This window comes from Phyllostomus discolor, chromosome 10 (genome assembly GCF_004126475.2).
Source record: "Phyllostomus discolor isolate MPI-MPIP mPhyDis1 chromosome 10, mPhyDis1.pri.v3, whole genome shotgun sequence".
Lineage (NCBI taxonomy): Eukaryota > Metazoa > Chordata > Mammalia > Chiroptera > Phyllostomidae > Phyllostomus > Phyllostomus discolor.
In genome coordinates, this window is record NC_040912.2 from 61,465,806 (window position 1) to 61,482,581 (window position 16,776).

The window sequence follows — 16,776 nt, forward strand, 5'->3', positions numbered from 1 at the left end:
TGACTGGGGATCAAACCTGCGATGCCTGGCTTGCAGCCCGAGCTCAGTCCACTGAGCTATGCCAGCCAGGGTGAGCATTTCTTTCCACAACTTTAAGTATCCACAGTCAACTGGGCCCAAAAAGCTTAAGTGGAAAATGCCATAAATAAAAAGTTTATAAATTTTAAATTGCATTCTATTCTGTGTAGTATGATGAAATTTTTGCCATTCGCTCCATGCTACCCTGGATGTGAATCACCCTTGTCCAGAGTCTCCACTGTGTATACACTCCCCTTCCATTAGTCACATAATAGTCATCTGGGTTATTAGGTAGGTTATCAGAAAGCGTGAGAGAAACACACATTCCCCAGCATTTTATTACTATATATTGTAATAATTGTACTATTTTGTTATCAGTTATTGTTGGTAATTTTTTACTGTGTCTGATTTGTAAATTAAACCTTATCATAGGTATGTATACATAAGAAAAAAACAGTGTATATATAGGGTTCTGTACTACCTGTGGTTTCACACATCCACTGGGGGGCTTGGGATCTATCCCCCACAAATAATGAGTTTTTCCTATACACAAAAATTTGTTTGAACAGAACAGAGAAGTGTCCAGACGGTGCATGGATATTGGCATGGGGAATTATTATTTAATGGATATAGAGTTTCTATTTGGTGTGATGAAAAAGTTCTGGATATAGTGGTGATGGTCTCACAACATGTGGATGTAATTAATGCCACTAAAATGCACAATTAAAATTTTTTAAAATGGAAAATTTTATGTTGTATATATTTTCCTACTAAAAGGTTTTTTTTTAAGTGGTTGAGATCTGTGGATGGCAGGTGCTAAGTAGTGAAAAACTTGGCAGCTGCTCATATGAAAGAAATGGAAATTGAAAAGGGGAAATGTCAAGGGAGGAAAAGATGCAGCAAATGCTTACAAGTGAATACAGAGGAACAAACAGCATGTGACCCTTCTTTGTACCTTGAGAGAGTCCAAGTTAAAATAATTGGAGGAACTCCCTCCCATCTGTAGTATTTAAGGAAATATATACAGTTGATTAAACATGACCCGTGGTACCTGTAACATTCTAATGTATGAAACTTACTTTTAAAAGAATACATTGAGAGGGAATTTCAGGGGAATTTCAGAGGAAAAGGGGAAGGGTTTACAGGAACAAGTATAAAGGACACATAGATAAAAAACTAGGGGCAGGTGGAAATAGGAGGGAGGGAGGGGGGCTGGGAGGATGGGCTGGGATGGGAGTAAAAGATAGAAAATTGTACTGCAACAATGATTAAAATAAAATTAAAAAAATAAAAATGATTCAATAATGAAAAAAGAATACATTGAAACTGTATAATAGCAGCAGTAATTGATGTCTCTGGAACAAAAGTTGTTTCTTAACACAGTTTGGTTGGTTTCAGGCTAGGAGGGAAGGAACCCATGAGTTCCTCTGATGTTTCTCTCAGATCTCATACTCAATATAGTATTAACACTTATGGCTCCTGCCACATGTTGCTTGACATCAGTTGTCAAATCATTAGATTTCTATCCCCAAAGTATAATTGGCAATGTATCAATCTAATATGGCTCAATCAGTAAAAAAAATAATAATAATAATGAGATGAGAACATACATACAAAAAAAAGAGACATGGAAAGATTGCCTGGCAAAAAATAATGAATGAGATGATAAAATATATGGAAGAGAAAGGTTATCTTTTTACTCAGAGTTTTCATTCTGGTGGCCTTCACACCAGCCAATAACTCCTATGAGCTTTAGGAGACATTGTTTTCTTTGATGAAAATGAGGAGTTTCTCCTCTGTGGCTTTCTGATGGAAATTTCACCAAAGGCTGTCCTGGGCTTATAAACATCAAACATTTGCAGGGATAACATTATCCTCTTAAATGAGTTTTAGAAGGTTGTGAAGGACAAAATTGCTTGACAGAAAAATCCCATACTACAAGTGCTAACTTGCCCAAGTACTTAAGAAGGCCACTTACAAAATATATCAGTATAAAATTGACCATGCTAGTAAAGGGGTTTGGAAAAAATCATTCAAGCATGATGATATTGAATACAGGTCATTTGAAGACTGACATCACAAATGTGACTAGACCAAATAGAGAGAACATTTCATAGCTTCCCCTGTTCAATAACATAATTTAGAAGGTATCAAAGGGAATCTCAACTGCCTACAATCCTGGACAAGTGGTGCTGAAAATAATGTATGGGGACTAGGAAAGCCTCAGGAAACATCATGATTCTCAACTCACAAGGTCGCTCTCAAAAGAGTCTCCCAACTAGTAAGTGGAAAGCTCCCCACAAGTGCCAGGAGTTGCTTCTTGTATTTTAACTACTTGCTTGAAATAGTGCTTTGCAAGATAAGTGTTGATTATAAGCATACACAATTCTGAGACAGTCTTCATTACACATCTGGTGGAATTAAAAGACTGCCTGACTTAATCTTACTGTAGTTAGTATATTAGTGTTATTACATATTGTGACAATTATTTTCCATTAGTCAGTTTAGCTCAAAGAGAGTATAAAGAATTTGGGTGGAAAATTATAACTGGATCATGACAAAATCTCTAGCTAAAGAAACAAAGTAATTGTTGAGGTTAACAAAGATGCAGTAATTCTCTTCATACGACTTTGCTTTATGTAAACTGTTTGTATGTACACTGTTTGTAAACTGCAGTCATGAGTTTAGCAAAAATCTTTACAAGCCAAACTCATCAAAACAGGCATTTGGACAATAAGAATTTAATTTCACACCAATAAAACTTTAGATTTTAGATTTATTCAGGGCTGTTTGCACATGTTTACAGAATATTTAGCTTCCTCTAACAGATGACAAGATAGATCCCCCTCAGTGAAACCCTGGCCTAAATATTTGCAAGGGGATAACATTAAACATGGAAGCTTTTGAATTGTGGCAGTCAAAACTGATCTACGTAGGGCATCAGTTTGTGGCAAGATCTATTGAGGTCTTCTAGCCCATTTGCTTAATATCTGTGTTTTATGAATTTTAAAAATATTTTTAAATTTATTTTTAGAGATAAGGGAAAGAATGGAAAAAGAAAGGGAAAGAAACATTGGTGTGAGAGAAACATCTCTCAGTTGTCTCCCATACATGTCCTGACCAGGGACCAAACCCACAACCTAGGCACATACCCTGACCAGGGAATCCAAGAGCAACATTTTGCTATCCAGGGCAATGCCTAACCAACTGAGAAATGCTGGTCAGAGCATTTTATGAGTTTTGTAAGGGAAGCACTTTTATATCACAACCAAAACTTGTCTTGGTTACCAGACTGTAGCCATAACTGGGTAAAAGTCATTTTGATTCATTATTTAGAATTATACTTACTAAGGCAGATCTAAATGGATCTTCTAGAATATTTTCACATTTGCATTTATCTGAACTGCAGAATGGATTTGAGTATTTTAGCTGTTAGGAAGTATTTAATTTACTTAAACTTATCTTTACTCAGAATTCCTTTAGTAGCCAATTTACCTTTCAGTTCACTTTAAACTATATCTGATTCACTCCAAATAGATTTCTAAGTCAAAGTTAGACTTCATTAAAGTATTAAGTTTAAGTCTGAAAGAGGATGCATTAAAATCTTCAAGTTTGACAAGTTCATTAAAATTGTTGAACATGTCTTGATACATTTACTTATCAGCTTTTTATTCTTTCTGCTGGCATTTCCCCAATATTTTTTGTGTCAGCTCTTTGGTTCATTGGGTTGCTACTATTTATGCTTTTATGGACTTCTATTTTTATGATTTACTATAGCTCATAAAACTTTTACCACATCTGCTTGGCCCAAGGTATTGGCTGTTTTGGCAAGGTCATCTGCAGTGCATACCACAGAGTACTGCGTGTCTTCTGAGTCACCACACACATCTCTTTAATTGCTGAAGCAAAGGCAAAAGCATGTTTGTCATCTTGGCATCTTGGAACTCCTTGCTTTTCTGATTCAAAGCATTAACAGTCCCATCCTTTCTACATGACTCTTCAATGTGAATAGATTTCAAGTGTCTATCAAGAGCAACAGAGATATTGGCATGAACATGAGAACTTTGAAGATTTTCCATTTTGCCTAGTAAGGTTATAAACCTGGCTTGTTCCTGAAGTTCATCCATAATTAAGTGATCACCTCTAGAAGGGTTGGAAGTCAGCCTTGGAATTGAAGTATTGTTAGTACTGGATATTTTTTTTCCTGGGTAATTCTTGGCAAGGGACAATTCAGTCTTTTTTTCTCTCCTTTTCTAAAAATCTCCATTGCTCATAACACTCTTCTATACCAATATGAAGATCACTGGCTGGTTCACTACAGGTTTTAATTTGCAAACTGTTTTTCTCTCTGATGTGGTATAGTTTTGAAATCCAAAAGTTGGCACAAAACCAGAAAATAAGTATTACCATACATCATATCATTAACATAGGGGTATAAATTCCTTAAGTCATCATAAGACAACAATTCATAGGAATCCAACAGTGGAACAACTGGAATGGCCAAATGGGTGGATGGGTCTTAGAAAAAACTCATTTGACCCAAGTTGCTGAAAATTCTGATTATGCCTTAAATCTCCCATCATATAATTAGAAAAGCATGATGCCTCTGTGCGATTCACATGGCTGTTAATATTGTTGTCTCCACTTCCCTGTCTGCAGCTATTAAAATGACTGTGTAAATCCAACAGATCTTGATATATATTTTGAGATAAGCCACCTAAATGCTTTGGAACTTCCTCCAGATCGCAATGTTCACTCTGGGGTTTAGCTTGAAAATTATGTTTAGATTTCTAATGACCCGATACTGCAGGGCTAAATAATTACCACAAAATCTGTTTGCCTGCTTTATTTACTTTTTATCAGTAACCAATTCAAAGAGATTTTTCTTCCACAGTTTTTGTCAGTCCTTCAATGTGATCAACAGATTGAATTCTTTCTATACCATTATAATTAAAATCAAGCTAGAAATGCTGAAGGATTTTCTTGGCAATACTTCTGAAACAAATTGCTATTTATAGTTAAGTTTGTGGATGATGGTTGGGGGAAATCTGAAGGACAGTTAGAACCTTTTGATGCTACACTTAAATGACTATTTAATTTCATCAAGTTACCTTGATTTCAATAAAGAATAGAAATGTTATTTTTGTGTGGCCATTCATCTAAGTTAGCATAGTTAGGTGGATACCTCCTGCTTCCAAGACAAGATGGAGGTGTAGGTAGATACACTTAACTTCCTTGCACAACCAAAAAAAAATGAAAACAACCAATTTAAAAACAAAAAAACAACTGTCAGAAAAACCAAGCTGTATGGAAGTCTGAAAAATAAGGAGTTAAAGAATAAACATTCATCCAGACTGGTAGGAGGGACAGAGATGGGAAGCCATGGCTGAGAGGACATGAAGCAAGGTGGCAGCTGGTAGACTGGGTGGTCCCACATTTGTGTATAGATAAGTTGGGAGGAACAACTGGGGAGCAAGACAGGCCACACAAACCAGGGTTCCAGGGCAGGAAACCAAAGCCTCAAAACTTCTGGCTGTAGCCCTGGCTTGTATGGCTCAGTGGATTGAGTGCTGGGCTGCAAAGCAGAGGGTCACTGGTTTGATTTCCAGTCAGAGAACACACCTGGGTTACAGGCCAGCTCCCCTAGTGTGGAGAGCACAAGAGGCAACCACATATTGATATTTCTCTCCCACTCTTTCTCCCTCCCTTTCCCTCGGTCTAAACACAAATAAATAAAAACCTAGGAGTAATTAAAAAAAATCTTCCAGCTGTAAAAATCTATTGGGATTGCAGTGACAGGAGAAACTCTCAGTCTCTCCAAAGAGTCCACTGGAGGGGCCCACAGGATCCTAGGTAATACAGAAGCCCATCCACCCAGGAATTAGCACTAGGGAAGCACCTGAAAGGGCACAATCTGCTTGTGGGAAGCAGGGTAAATGACTGAAAGTAGGGCAAGAGCTGAGCAAGCAGCATTGTTCCTTCTCTGACTCCTACCCCACATACTGAGCCAGAACACAGAAAAGCGAGTTGCCCTGCTCTGGTGAATACCTAAAGTGCCACCCCTTACACATAACAGGTGCCCTGAGACAAAAAAAAAATATGGTCCCAATGAAAGAACAGATAAAAACTCCAAAAACTCCAGAGAAAGAACTAAGCAATGAGGAGACAGCCAACCTATCAGATGCAGAGTTCAAAACCCTGGTAATCAGGATGCTCAAAGAAATGACTGAGTACTGATGCAAAATATAGAAAGAAGTGAAGGCTATAAAAAGTGAAATGAAGAAAAATATACAGGGAACCAGCAGTGAAGAGAAGGAAACTGAGATTCAAATCAATGATTTGGAACAGAAAAGATAAATAAACATTCAATCAGAACAGAATGAAGAAAATAATTTTAAAAAAAAGGAGAGGCTGAAGAACCTCTGGGAAAACTTTAAACGTTCCAACATCTGAATCACAGGGATGCCAGAAGGAGAAGAGGAAGAGCAAGAAATGGAAAACTTATTTGAAAAATAATGAAGGAAAACTTCCTCAATCTGTCTAAAAAAATAGGCATGCAAGTCCAAGAAGCTCAGAGAATCCCAAAGAAGTTGAATCCAAGGAGGAACACATCAAGACACATCATAATTAAGTTCCCCAAGATTAAAGACAAGGAGATAATCTAAAAGGCAGCAAGAGAAAAGGAGAGAGTTAACTACAAAAGTTCCGACAAGACTATCAGCTGATTTATCAAAAGAAACCTTACAGATAAGAAGGGGCTGGAAAGAAATATTCAAAATCATGAAAAGCAACACCTACATCCAAGATTACTCCATCCAGCAAAGCTACCATTTACAATGGAAGGGTAGATAAAGTGCTTCTCAGATAATGTCAAGTTAAAGGAGTTCATCAACACCAAGCCCTTATTATATCAAATGTTAAAGGGACTTATCTAAGAAAAAGAAGATCAAAAACTATGAACAGTAAAATGACAAACTCACAACTATCAAAAACTGAACCTAAAAAGAAAAAAAAATTAAGCAAACAACTAGTACAGAAACAGAATCATAGAAATGTAGATCACATGGAGGGTTATCAGTGGGGAGGGGGGAGGTAGAGAATGGGGGAAAATTATAGGGAATAAGAAGCGTAATTGGTAGATACAAAATAGACAGAGGGATGTTAAGAATACTATAGGAAATGGAGAAGCCGAAGAATTTATGTGTATGACCCATGGACATGAACTGGGGGTGTGGGGAGGAAATGCCTGAGGGAAGGAGTGCAGAGCAAAGGTGGGCAAAGGGGAAAAAAAATGGGACAAGTGTAAATGCATAATCAATAAAGTATACTTTACAAAAATTGAAACTTCCTGAAGATGTTGCTGAATTTGACAATAAATTCACTGATTTAGAATACTCAGAAGCTGGGGTTCAGCTTCAACAAACTGTTGCTTTTCCATAACATTAGCAAAATTATTAGCTGGAAAAACTATATTAGGTTTTAATCCATATTCTGATTTTAAGCCAAAGTCAGAATTAAATGCTTCTTCCTTTGCAAATTGTTTTTCTGTCTGATGTGGTGTAGTGTTTGAAAATGTGAAATGCTGCTGACCAGGTATTATCTCTTCCATTTTTTTCTGATTTGCTGGTCTAACCTGAAATAACTTTGTGTATATCTGCTTCTATAGTTGGGGGTTCAGGTGTGCCATTGGCTATTTTTTTTACTATCTTGGGCACTAAAATTTGAACAGTTACTAAGCTTAACTTTATTAAGACAAGCATATTCTGGGTATCTACAATAATCTGAATTTTCAGTGTACCTATTAAACTAGGAAAGAAATATCTGTAATGGTGACTCAAGACTATTAAAACATATTTTCTTTTTTCCCTTAAGGGCAAGTATCAAGTCCTGATTCATTTATAATGTCAGACAGGCCAGTTTGTGGTATAAAACCATTTTTGATAAATGGGTATTCTTGGGATGTTGTCTTAGCTGTATCATTTTTCTGAATATTATAACAGAATGATCACTTCATGATAGTTACTTTCATTGCTCTTCAAGGTCTAAACCAGTAAATCCATAATAAAGATCAACTATTTTTGTCGTGGTAAGAGATTACTATTATGCAGCTATTGCTTTTCCACTGCTGTCTCATTCACCAGTATGAAAACTTGCTGAGAAATGACTGTCTCTTCTGACCTTTTGGTTTCTGTTAACAGGTCATGATGATCTGCAAATCTGCTTGTGTTTATTTGACAAATTGACTTTAAATTGGAGAAATAGGTCCCATCACTAAATTATGATTGTGACTTATCCTGTTCTTTCAAAATGTTAGATACAAGTCCATATAAGTCTATCTCACTGACATAGCCATTTCTTTCTGCTTTAATCCTGCTCTTCACATTAATCTGAGAATTAAGAAGGCTGCTTCATATCATCACCATAAGTAGACCATGGTGCAGAAAAAAGTGAAAAATCTACAGAACTTGAATATTCACTTGATGAGGAAAATGGAGATAGGTCTGCCTTAAGTCAACTTTTTCTTCACTCTGAGATTTGTAGCCATCACAGAAGAAGTGGAGCCGGCCAACATCACACTGTCGATCACTTTCTTTAGGCTGCTGTTGGCATTGCCACTAAGGTTCCAGCACCTCCTTGGAATGCCACCTTGGGTGCCATGGCCCCACCCCCAGCACTTGTGGAACTTGGTATAGCACCTGGGGCATGGGGGTAAAGGGATTTGTGGAAGCACAGCTCCCTCAGGCTACACCCTGCCACTGCTGCCTTCACCACTGCCCCAGAACTGTCTAGAGTGGGTTTGCTGTGGCCCCAAGGGGCACAGGTGTTGAGGGAGAGTGATAGGGATGGGGGAAACAGGGCTGCTCTTCTTGAATAGCTTTAAACACTTCCTTCATTGTTACCATCCAAAATGTTAAACTAGTAAAACATGGGTCTTCTGATTCACAGCTGGATATACTTAACCCATACTAGAAGCTTTTGCTTTGTGCTTTTTAAATTATTTAAACCTGCCAGAGAAGTCTGAATCTGTTTCATCTTCACCTTGTCTTTTATAATATTAATTTTTTATCTTACAGTGTTTCCATTTGTCCTCATGGGCATGCTTATGGGCTAATATAGTCTTAGAAATCACCTTCTGGCATTGAAAATTCTGCCTTGGGGCTTTCAAAACACTGGAAAATCTTCAGGGACCCTTCTCTTCTAGGCTAGTTGTGTCGATTCCCTGGATCTTTAGAAGAATAAGAAACCCACCTGACAGTAATTCCCTCTACTGGGTAGACTGCTGCTGCATTCTGGCAATTGAATGTTACATGTGGATTTTAGTTTATATTATTTAAAACATACACTTCTATACTATCAGAATGCCCTTCCTTTTGCTGACAATGCAAAGGCTATATGTGTTAAGTTAAAAAGTGTCCTGTGTTATAGCAATGTAACTGTACACACAATTCAGCATTATGCTGCTAGGACAGAAGCCAACATGCTGACAGGTATGCCAGAAGTCCTGCCCCTTAGTTGTCTGACCTGGCTCTTCGTGGATGATGAAAAAATTTTAATCCAAATGTCAAATTTCTCCTATTCTTAGCACACGCTTTTAAGACAGTCTTCTTTGAGAAAGCAGAATTTTCTCACAGTTTTATGTTAATTTTTTACAACTTCCAACATGGAAGTTCTATATGACATGAAAATTCTGTCATATAGAAACAAAGAAACCATCTTTAGTAAGAATACACTTCCCTGTGACTTTATCAAAATTGAAGAAATTTCAATATCAAAATATGAAGAAATATATTTCCCAAGTATAAAACATGTCCATTTCCCTTCTGCTGAAACCACCTGAACCTCTGAGAGTGATCTGGTTACGTAGACAGCAGCTCTTGGAACTCATCACACTCATGTCCTAACAAAGCTAGTCTCAGTTAAACAGGATGACCTGCAGACATCGGAAGACCTGTTACCATTGTTTATGTGCATGACTACACAGACCTCTGCTAGAACTTTCTACAATATATCAGAATAAAACAAAATAAGTAAACTAAGCACTGCATGTTAAAATGGTGACTAAACATTTGAGAAGTTGCCATTATATACTGTTAAGTGGGAAAGAAGGGTTACAAAACAGTATGTGTTATATAATTCCATTTGTATTTTAAAAATATACCCAGAATAAAAGACTAAAAATAAAGATAGCAAAGTGTTTTACAGCTTTGGCTGGTATCATTGGAATGATATTAAAATTGTCACTATATCTTTCCAGTGTTTCTTTATAAAATAGGTGCAAATACAATAGACATTCTTAATCTCCACTTTTGAGCAAAAGATAGTTTACTATATTTTAACTAGATTATTTCACATAAATACAAGGAAGCCCTGAACTTCAGGTACTTTCAAGGCACACTTTTCTTTCTCACTCACTTAGTTGTAACTTGCTCTTCTTGAACCACAGCTCTGCTTCTGGCTGCAGGTAGGCTTCCTAGATCTTCTTTTTCTGGGGATGAGGCCAAACTAGTGGCTCCTATCCAGGCTTCTTATTCTTATTCTTATTCTTATTCTTATGCTTATGTTTATGCTTATGCTTATGCTTATTCTTTCATTCTTATTCTTATTCTTCTCCTTTTTTAGTTTTTATAATGGCTTTTACTTTTAAAATATTATTTATAGTTATTTACTTTTTAAAATTTTATTTAATTTTTAGAGAGAGGGGGAGGGAGAGAGAGACAGAGAGGGAGAGAAACATCAATGTGTGGTTGCCTCTTGCACACCTCCTACTGGGAACTTGGCCTGCAACCCAGGCAGGTGCCCTGACAGAGAATCAAACCAGAAACCCTTTAGACTATAGACCTCTGCTTAATCTACTGAGCTACACACCAACCAGAGCATATTTATTTATTTTTAACTTTTTATTGTCATTTTATCATAGTTGTCCATTTTTCCCCCTTTGCCCTCCTCCACACATCCTATCCCCCCAGTCTCATAGTCAATTCCCAACTGTTGTTCATTCCATGAGTCATTCATATATACTCTTTAACTAGTTTTTTACCCTTCTTTCCACCATTATGCCACTCCTCTCTCCCCTCTGGTCACTGTCAGTCTTTTCCATCACAGTGATCAGATAAGAAAAAGAAATAAAAGGGATCCCAATTGCAAAGGAAAATTAAAATTGTCATTATTCATAGATGACATGATAGTGTACATAGAAAACCACAGACTCTCCACCAAAAAACTCCTTGACATAAGGTGTGAACTTGGAAAAATTGTGTGATACAAAGTCAATATTCAGAAACTGATGGCATTTTTTATAACAGTGAAATCTCAGAAAAAGAAACTAGAAGGATAAATCCCATTTACTATTGCAACAAGAAAAATAAAGTAGCTGGGAATGAATTTAACCAAGGAAATAAAAGACCAGTATTTGGAAAACTATAGAACACTGAAAAAGAAATTAAGGAAGATACAAATAAATGGAAGCATATACTGTATTCATGGATTGGAAGAATTTACATTATTAAAATGTCCACACTACCCAAAGAAATCTATAAATTCAATGCAATTCTTATTAAAATACTAATGGCATATTTCACAGATATAGAACAAATAATTCAAAAATTTATATGGAATCAAAAATACTCTAAACAGCCTCAGCAATCTTGAGAAAGAAGAACAAAGTAGGAGGGATCCCAATATCTGATACCAAACTATACTACAAGATCACTGACCAATGCAGCCTAGTACTGGCATACGAACAGATACATAGATCAGTGGAACAGAATAGAGAGCCCAGAAATAAACCCATGTCTCTATGCTCAATTAATATTTGACAAATGGGGCATGAGCATACAGTGGACTAAAAATACCTTCTTCGGTAAATGGTATTGGGAGAACTAAACTGGTAAATGCCCTCCCCCCCCCCAAGAAAAAAAATGAAGGTAGATCACCAACTTACACCATATACCAGAATAAACTCAAAATGGATGAAACACTTAAATATAAGTCATGACTCCATAAAAGTCCTAGAGGAAAACCTAGGCAGGACAATTTCATGTATCCCAGGTAACAGTATTTTTGACAATATACCTTCCAGGGCAAGGGAAATAAAGGGAAAAAAAATAAACAAATGGGACTACATCAAATTAAAAAGCTTCTGCATGGCTAAAGAATGAAAAATGAAAAGTGAACTGATCCTATGGGAGAACATATTTGCCAATGATACAATGGACAAGGGTTTGATCTCCAAAATATGTAAAGAATGCATACAACTCCACATCAGGAAGACAAGCAATCCAATTAAAAAATGGGTAAAGGAATTGAACAGACGTTATCCAAGTAGGAGACACAGAGGGCCCATAAACACATGAAAAAATGTTCAACATTACTAGCCATTAGAGAGATGCAAATTAAAACCACATTGAGACACCACTTTATACTGGTTAGAATGGCCATCATTAACAAATCTACAAAAAAAAAAAAAATGCTGACCAGGATGTGCAGAAATGGGAACCCTTGTGCACTATTGGTGGAAATGCAGGCTGTTGTAGCCACTGTAGAAAACAATATAGAATTCTCTCAAAAATCTAAAAATGGAAATACTTTTTGACCTCATGATTTCCCTCCTAGGAATATACCCTAAGAATCCCAAATCAACAGTTCAAAAGAACTTATACACCCCTATGTTCATAGCAGCTTTATTTAAAATAGCCAAGTGTTGGAAATAGCCTAAACTCCCATCAGTATGAGTGGTTAAAAAAACTGTGGTACATTTACACAATGGAATACTAAGCAGGAGAAAGAAAGAAGGAACTCCTACCTTTTTAAAAGGCATGGATGGAAGTGGAAAATATTATGCTAAGTGAAATAAGCCAATTGGCTATAGACAAATACCATATGATCTCACATGTAACATGAATATAGTGAACAAAATAAACAAACAAAATAGGACATGTTTTCCTTATGGTACAGGGCAGGAGTAAGAGAGCTGGTGTCAATTCTTTATGCTCCATGAGCTCAGACATGACATGTACTACATTATTTTATTGGTCACAACATGTCACGTGGCCAAACCAAACATCAAGGATGCATAATTTTCTTATTTAGAGCAATGCTTTGAATTCTTTTTATTTACATAATATTGCCTGAAGGGACACTTATTTGAATATAATAAGAGTTTCTTTATTTTTTAAATACCTACATAGTACTACATCTTGTGAATATGCTGTAGTTTACATAATCAGTTCCTATTGATGGAAACATGGGGTATTTGTAATCTTTTACAATGTCAAATAATCTTGAAGTGAATAACCTTGTCCACATGTAAGTTCGTATGTGGGCAGATATACAGTAAGATGAAAGGTAAAGTACCCTAAGTAAAATATACAGATATCCAATGGCTTAAGTTTATTTCCTTTATTCAACAGTCCTAAGGATGTGGAGAAGAAAGTCCAGTTTGATGCTGGTTTTTTTTTTTCTGTAATCATTCAATGGTCTCTCAGTATATTGTGGCTTACATAACAAACTTCCACAGACTGGGTGGCTTAAAAAACAAATATATTTTTCTCACAGTCCTGGAGGTTGGGAAGTTTGTGCTCAGGACATTGGTTTGGTGAGTTAGTTTCATGGCTCCTAGATAAGTAACTTCATGCTCTATCCTCATATGGCAGACAGTGTGTGAGAGGTTTCTAGGGTGTGTCTTATAAAGGCACTAGTGCCATTCATGAGGGCCCCCTCATGGCTCAATCACCCCCTGATACCACCATATTGAGCATTAGGATTTCAACATTTTGATTTTGAGGGGACACAAACCATCCACAACAAGAGGCTATATTTTCTCTACCTCATTCCTTTCACTTTCCTCAAGATCTTAGTCTGGAGCCCTGGCCAGGTAGTCCAGTTGGTGAGTGCATTGTCTTGATAATGTTATGGTTGCAGATTTCATCCCCAGTCAGGGCACATACAAGGAACAACCAATGAATGCATAAATGTATCAAACAAATCAATGTCTCTCTCCCTTCCTCCCTCTCTCTCTCTCTCTCTCTCTCTCTCTCTCTCTCTCTCTTTCTCTCTCTCTCTCATCAATGCCCAACATATAAGGATCCAGACCAAAAAGCAGCAAACATCTCATCCAGTCATCTTTCACTGCAAAGACTTAGTGACATAGATACCACTAGCTTCAGTGAAGGTCAGGAAATGTCCTGTCTACCTGGGCAACTAAAAGCCAAACCTTATTCTGTGATGATGGTAAAAAGTAAAAACAGGTATATCTGTAAGATAAATTTCTAGATACATAATAGTTATGTCAAGCAATAAATGCATTTATTATTTCAGAAGATAATAGTAAATTGTACTCCATAGGAGTTGAATCATTTAGTATTTCCACCAGCAATGTGTACAAGTATGTCTCTTGTCTTCCCAGACATGACAAGTAAGTATATTGTCAAACGTGAAGACTTTTACAAATGTAAAGGTAAAAGCAATATCCCAGTTTAGTTCTCATTTGAGTTTTTATTTTAAATGTGATTGAGAATCATTTCATAAGTTTAAGGACAACTTATATTTCATTCTCTAAGAATTATCTGTTTTGGTCACTTTCATATTTTTCTATTAGATTATTACTCATTTCCCTGTGATATTTTAACCAAAACACCAGTGGGGACCTACTCCTTGCTCCCAGCAGGAAAAAAATCTGGAGGCAGAGTTTAGTGAAAAGTAAAAAGAAGGAGAAGGGGTAAGCCAAGGAACACAAATATAGGACTCATGGGCACAGTCAATGGGGGATGGATTGACTGTGGGAGTGGTGGTGGACAGGGCAGAGGAGAGCAATGGGGGGAAAGATGGGACAACTGTAACTAAACAATAATAAAAAAGAAAAATATTTTATTCAAAGGTTATATAGTTTGAAAGAATGGAAAGTTTCTGCCTGAAAATCTGTTTCCTCTAAGACACCCAAAGAAAATCACTTGCCACTCTCTGCCTGCTCAGCTTAAGGCTAAACTAAGAATCTCTTCTCTGAAAACTACTGTCCTTTAAGAAACACAGGTGGCTAAGCTAGTTTCTAGTCACTGTCTGGCTTCAGACATCTTTCCAAGTCTGTGTATCCAAGTGTCCTACTCATGGCATGCTGCCCTCTCCCTTTGGCCACTTCCCTACAGTGCTACTGTATGTCTGACTAGGCAGGGCCAGCACAGCACAGCTGCAGTCACTAGTTCCACTGCAGCTTCCCATGAAGGGCAGGAGCATAAGTCTTGTCACCTGGTCATGCAGCCTCCATAGCCCACTGGCCTGGCCTTCCTCCCTTTTTGCATTAACAACCCAGTGCTGAATGTGCTCCTGGACAGGCAGGCCCATGCAGGACTCAGGAAAGAGCACAGGGAATGTCTGAATATGCAGTCTCCAGAGCCTGCTGGTCCATGAACTAGAGCCCCCGGAAGCTGAGGAAGAGAGGAAGGTGAAGTGAGCAGCATTTTCATGAACTCCACTTTATATACTCCAGCCCAAAGTCATCTGCTCAGCAGAAGCACATAGGAGGGCTCCATCATACCTGTGTTGCCTGGTTGCCAGGGCAATTGCTCTTGTGCAGTCCTTGGTGCTTCCCAACCCCTCCCCCATCTCTGAGGGCATGCAGCCTCTCATGCTGCAGATGGGCTTCTTAAGTGAGGCCTATACTGTGTAATCAAATGCCTGGTCAATGAGGTCATAGGCACACACCTTATGAAAACAGAGGGAAGGACACACAGGTTAATTCACACAACAAATCACAAACCAGTCTCTAAGCTTTCAAGACTGACTTTTGGGAAGATGTCCAGTTGCTAGGCCTTTGCTACAATGATACCAAGCAGTGACAATTTGACAAACCCTTCATGTCTATAAATTAGACATCTCTGATGATGTCCTTAGGTGCTATGGTAAACCAGTTCAGTTTCCAAGTGAAAAAAAAAAAAAACTTTGAAGACAGTTAGTTACACTAAAGTCTGATATCCACAACTGAGCAATGTGATTATCCTTGAAACCTGATTCCTCTCATTAAGATTACCATCACTGCCATCAAAGAAACTACTGGTTTTCAGTTTTGCCTTATAATTTGAATGAACACAAGAGCAGCAATTAATAACATAGGCTCTTTAAATCCGCTCACTGGAACTTCCACAAAAAACTTTTAGATTGACCCTTAGTTGGCCCTTCAGGGTACAGAAACCAACCGACATACGTGTGCCAACCAGCCTTGCCTGCAGTACCTGTACCCCTCAAGTATTTGGTGGTTTCCATCATATCTTGAGGTTTCCATCACATCTGAAGGTTCCTCCTTGCCATCTTTGAGGAAAGCAACTTTAATTCCCTCTCTGGAAAGACTGTCATGAACTATATGACCAAACAAGGTACCAGGCCATTTCTTCAGTATGCTTTTGTTAGTTCTGAAAATCAATCTCAGATCCTCAAGGCTTTCTGTTAACAACAAAAGTCCAAACATGCCTTCTTTATGCATGATATTCCAGTTAAAATCTTGGTTATTCAAACCACAATTTGAAACTGGTCTTATTGGCTTTGTGCAAACAACAACAACAACAACAAGATTTATATCATTACTCACTCACTAAGAATGCTGAATTCTGGAGAAATCATGTAGGGAGAAAAATACGAAACAAAAGGAGAAATTCTTGTCTTTCCAATATCTACCAAAATTGCATTTCCATGCCTTACACTTTCCATTGTTTCTTTCCAACTTAGTGTGAAGTTTTAACTGTCAGAAACCATTAATTTCCTTTCATAACA

At 37.4% G+C, this 16,776-nt stretch overlaps 1 pseudogene; it reads right to left on the minus strand.

Annotated features, from left to right (window-relative positions):
* Nucleotides 1-3,678: 3,678 nt before the first annotated feature.
* On the minus strand, nt 3,679-16,489 carry LOC114507301 (annotated as a pseudogene).
* Between the last annotated feature and the right edge of the window lie 287 nt (nt 16,490-16,776).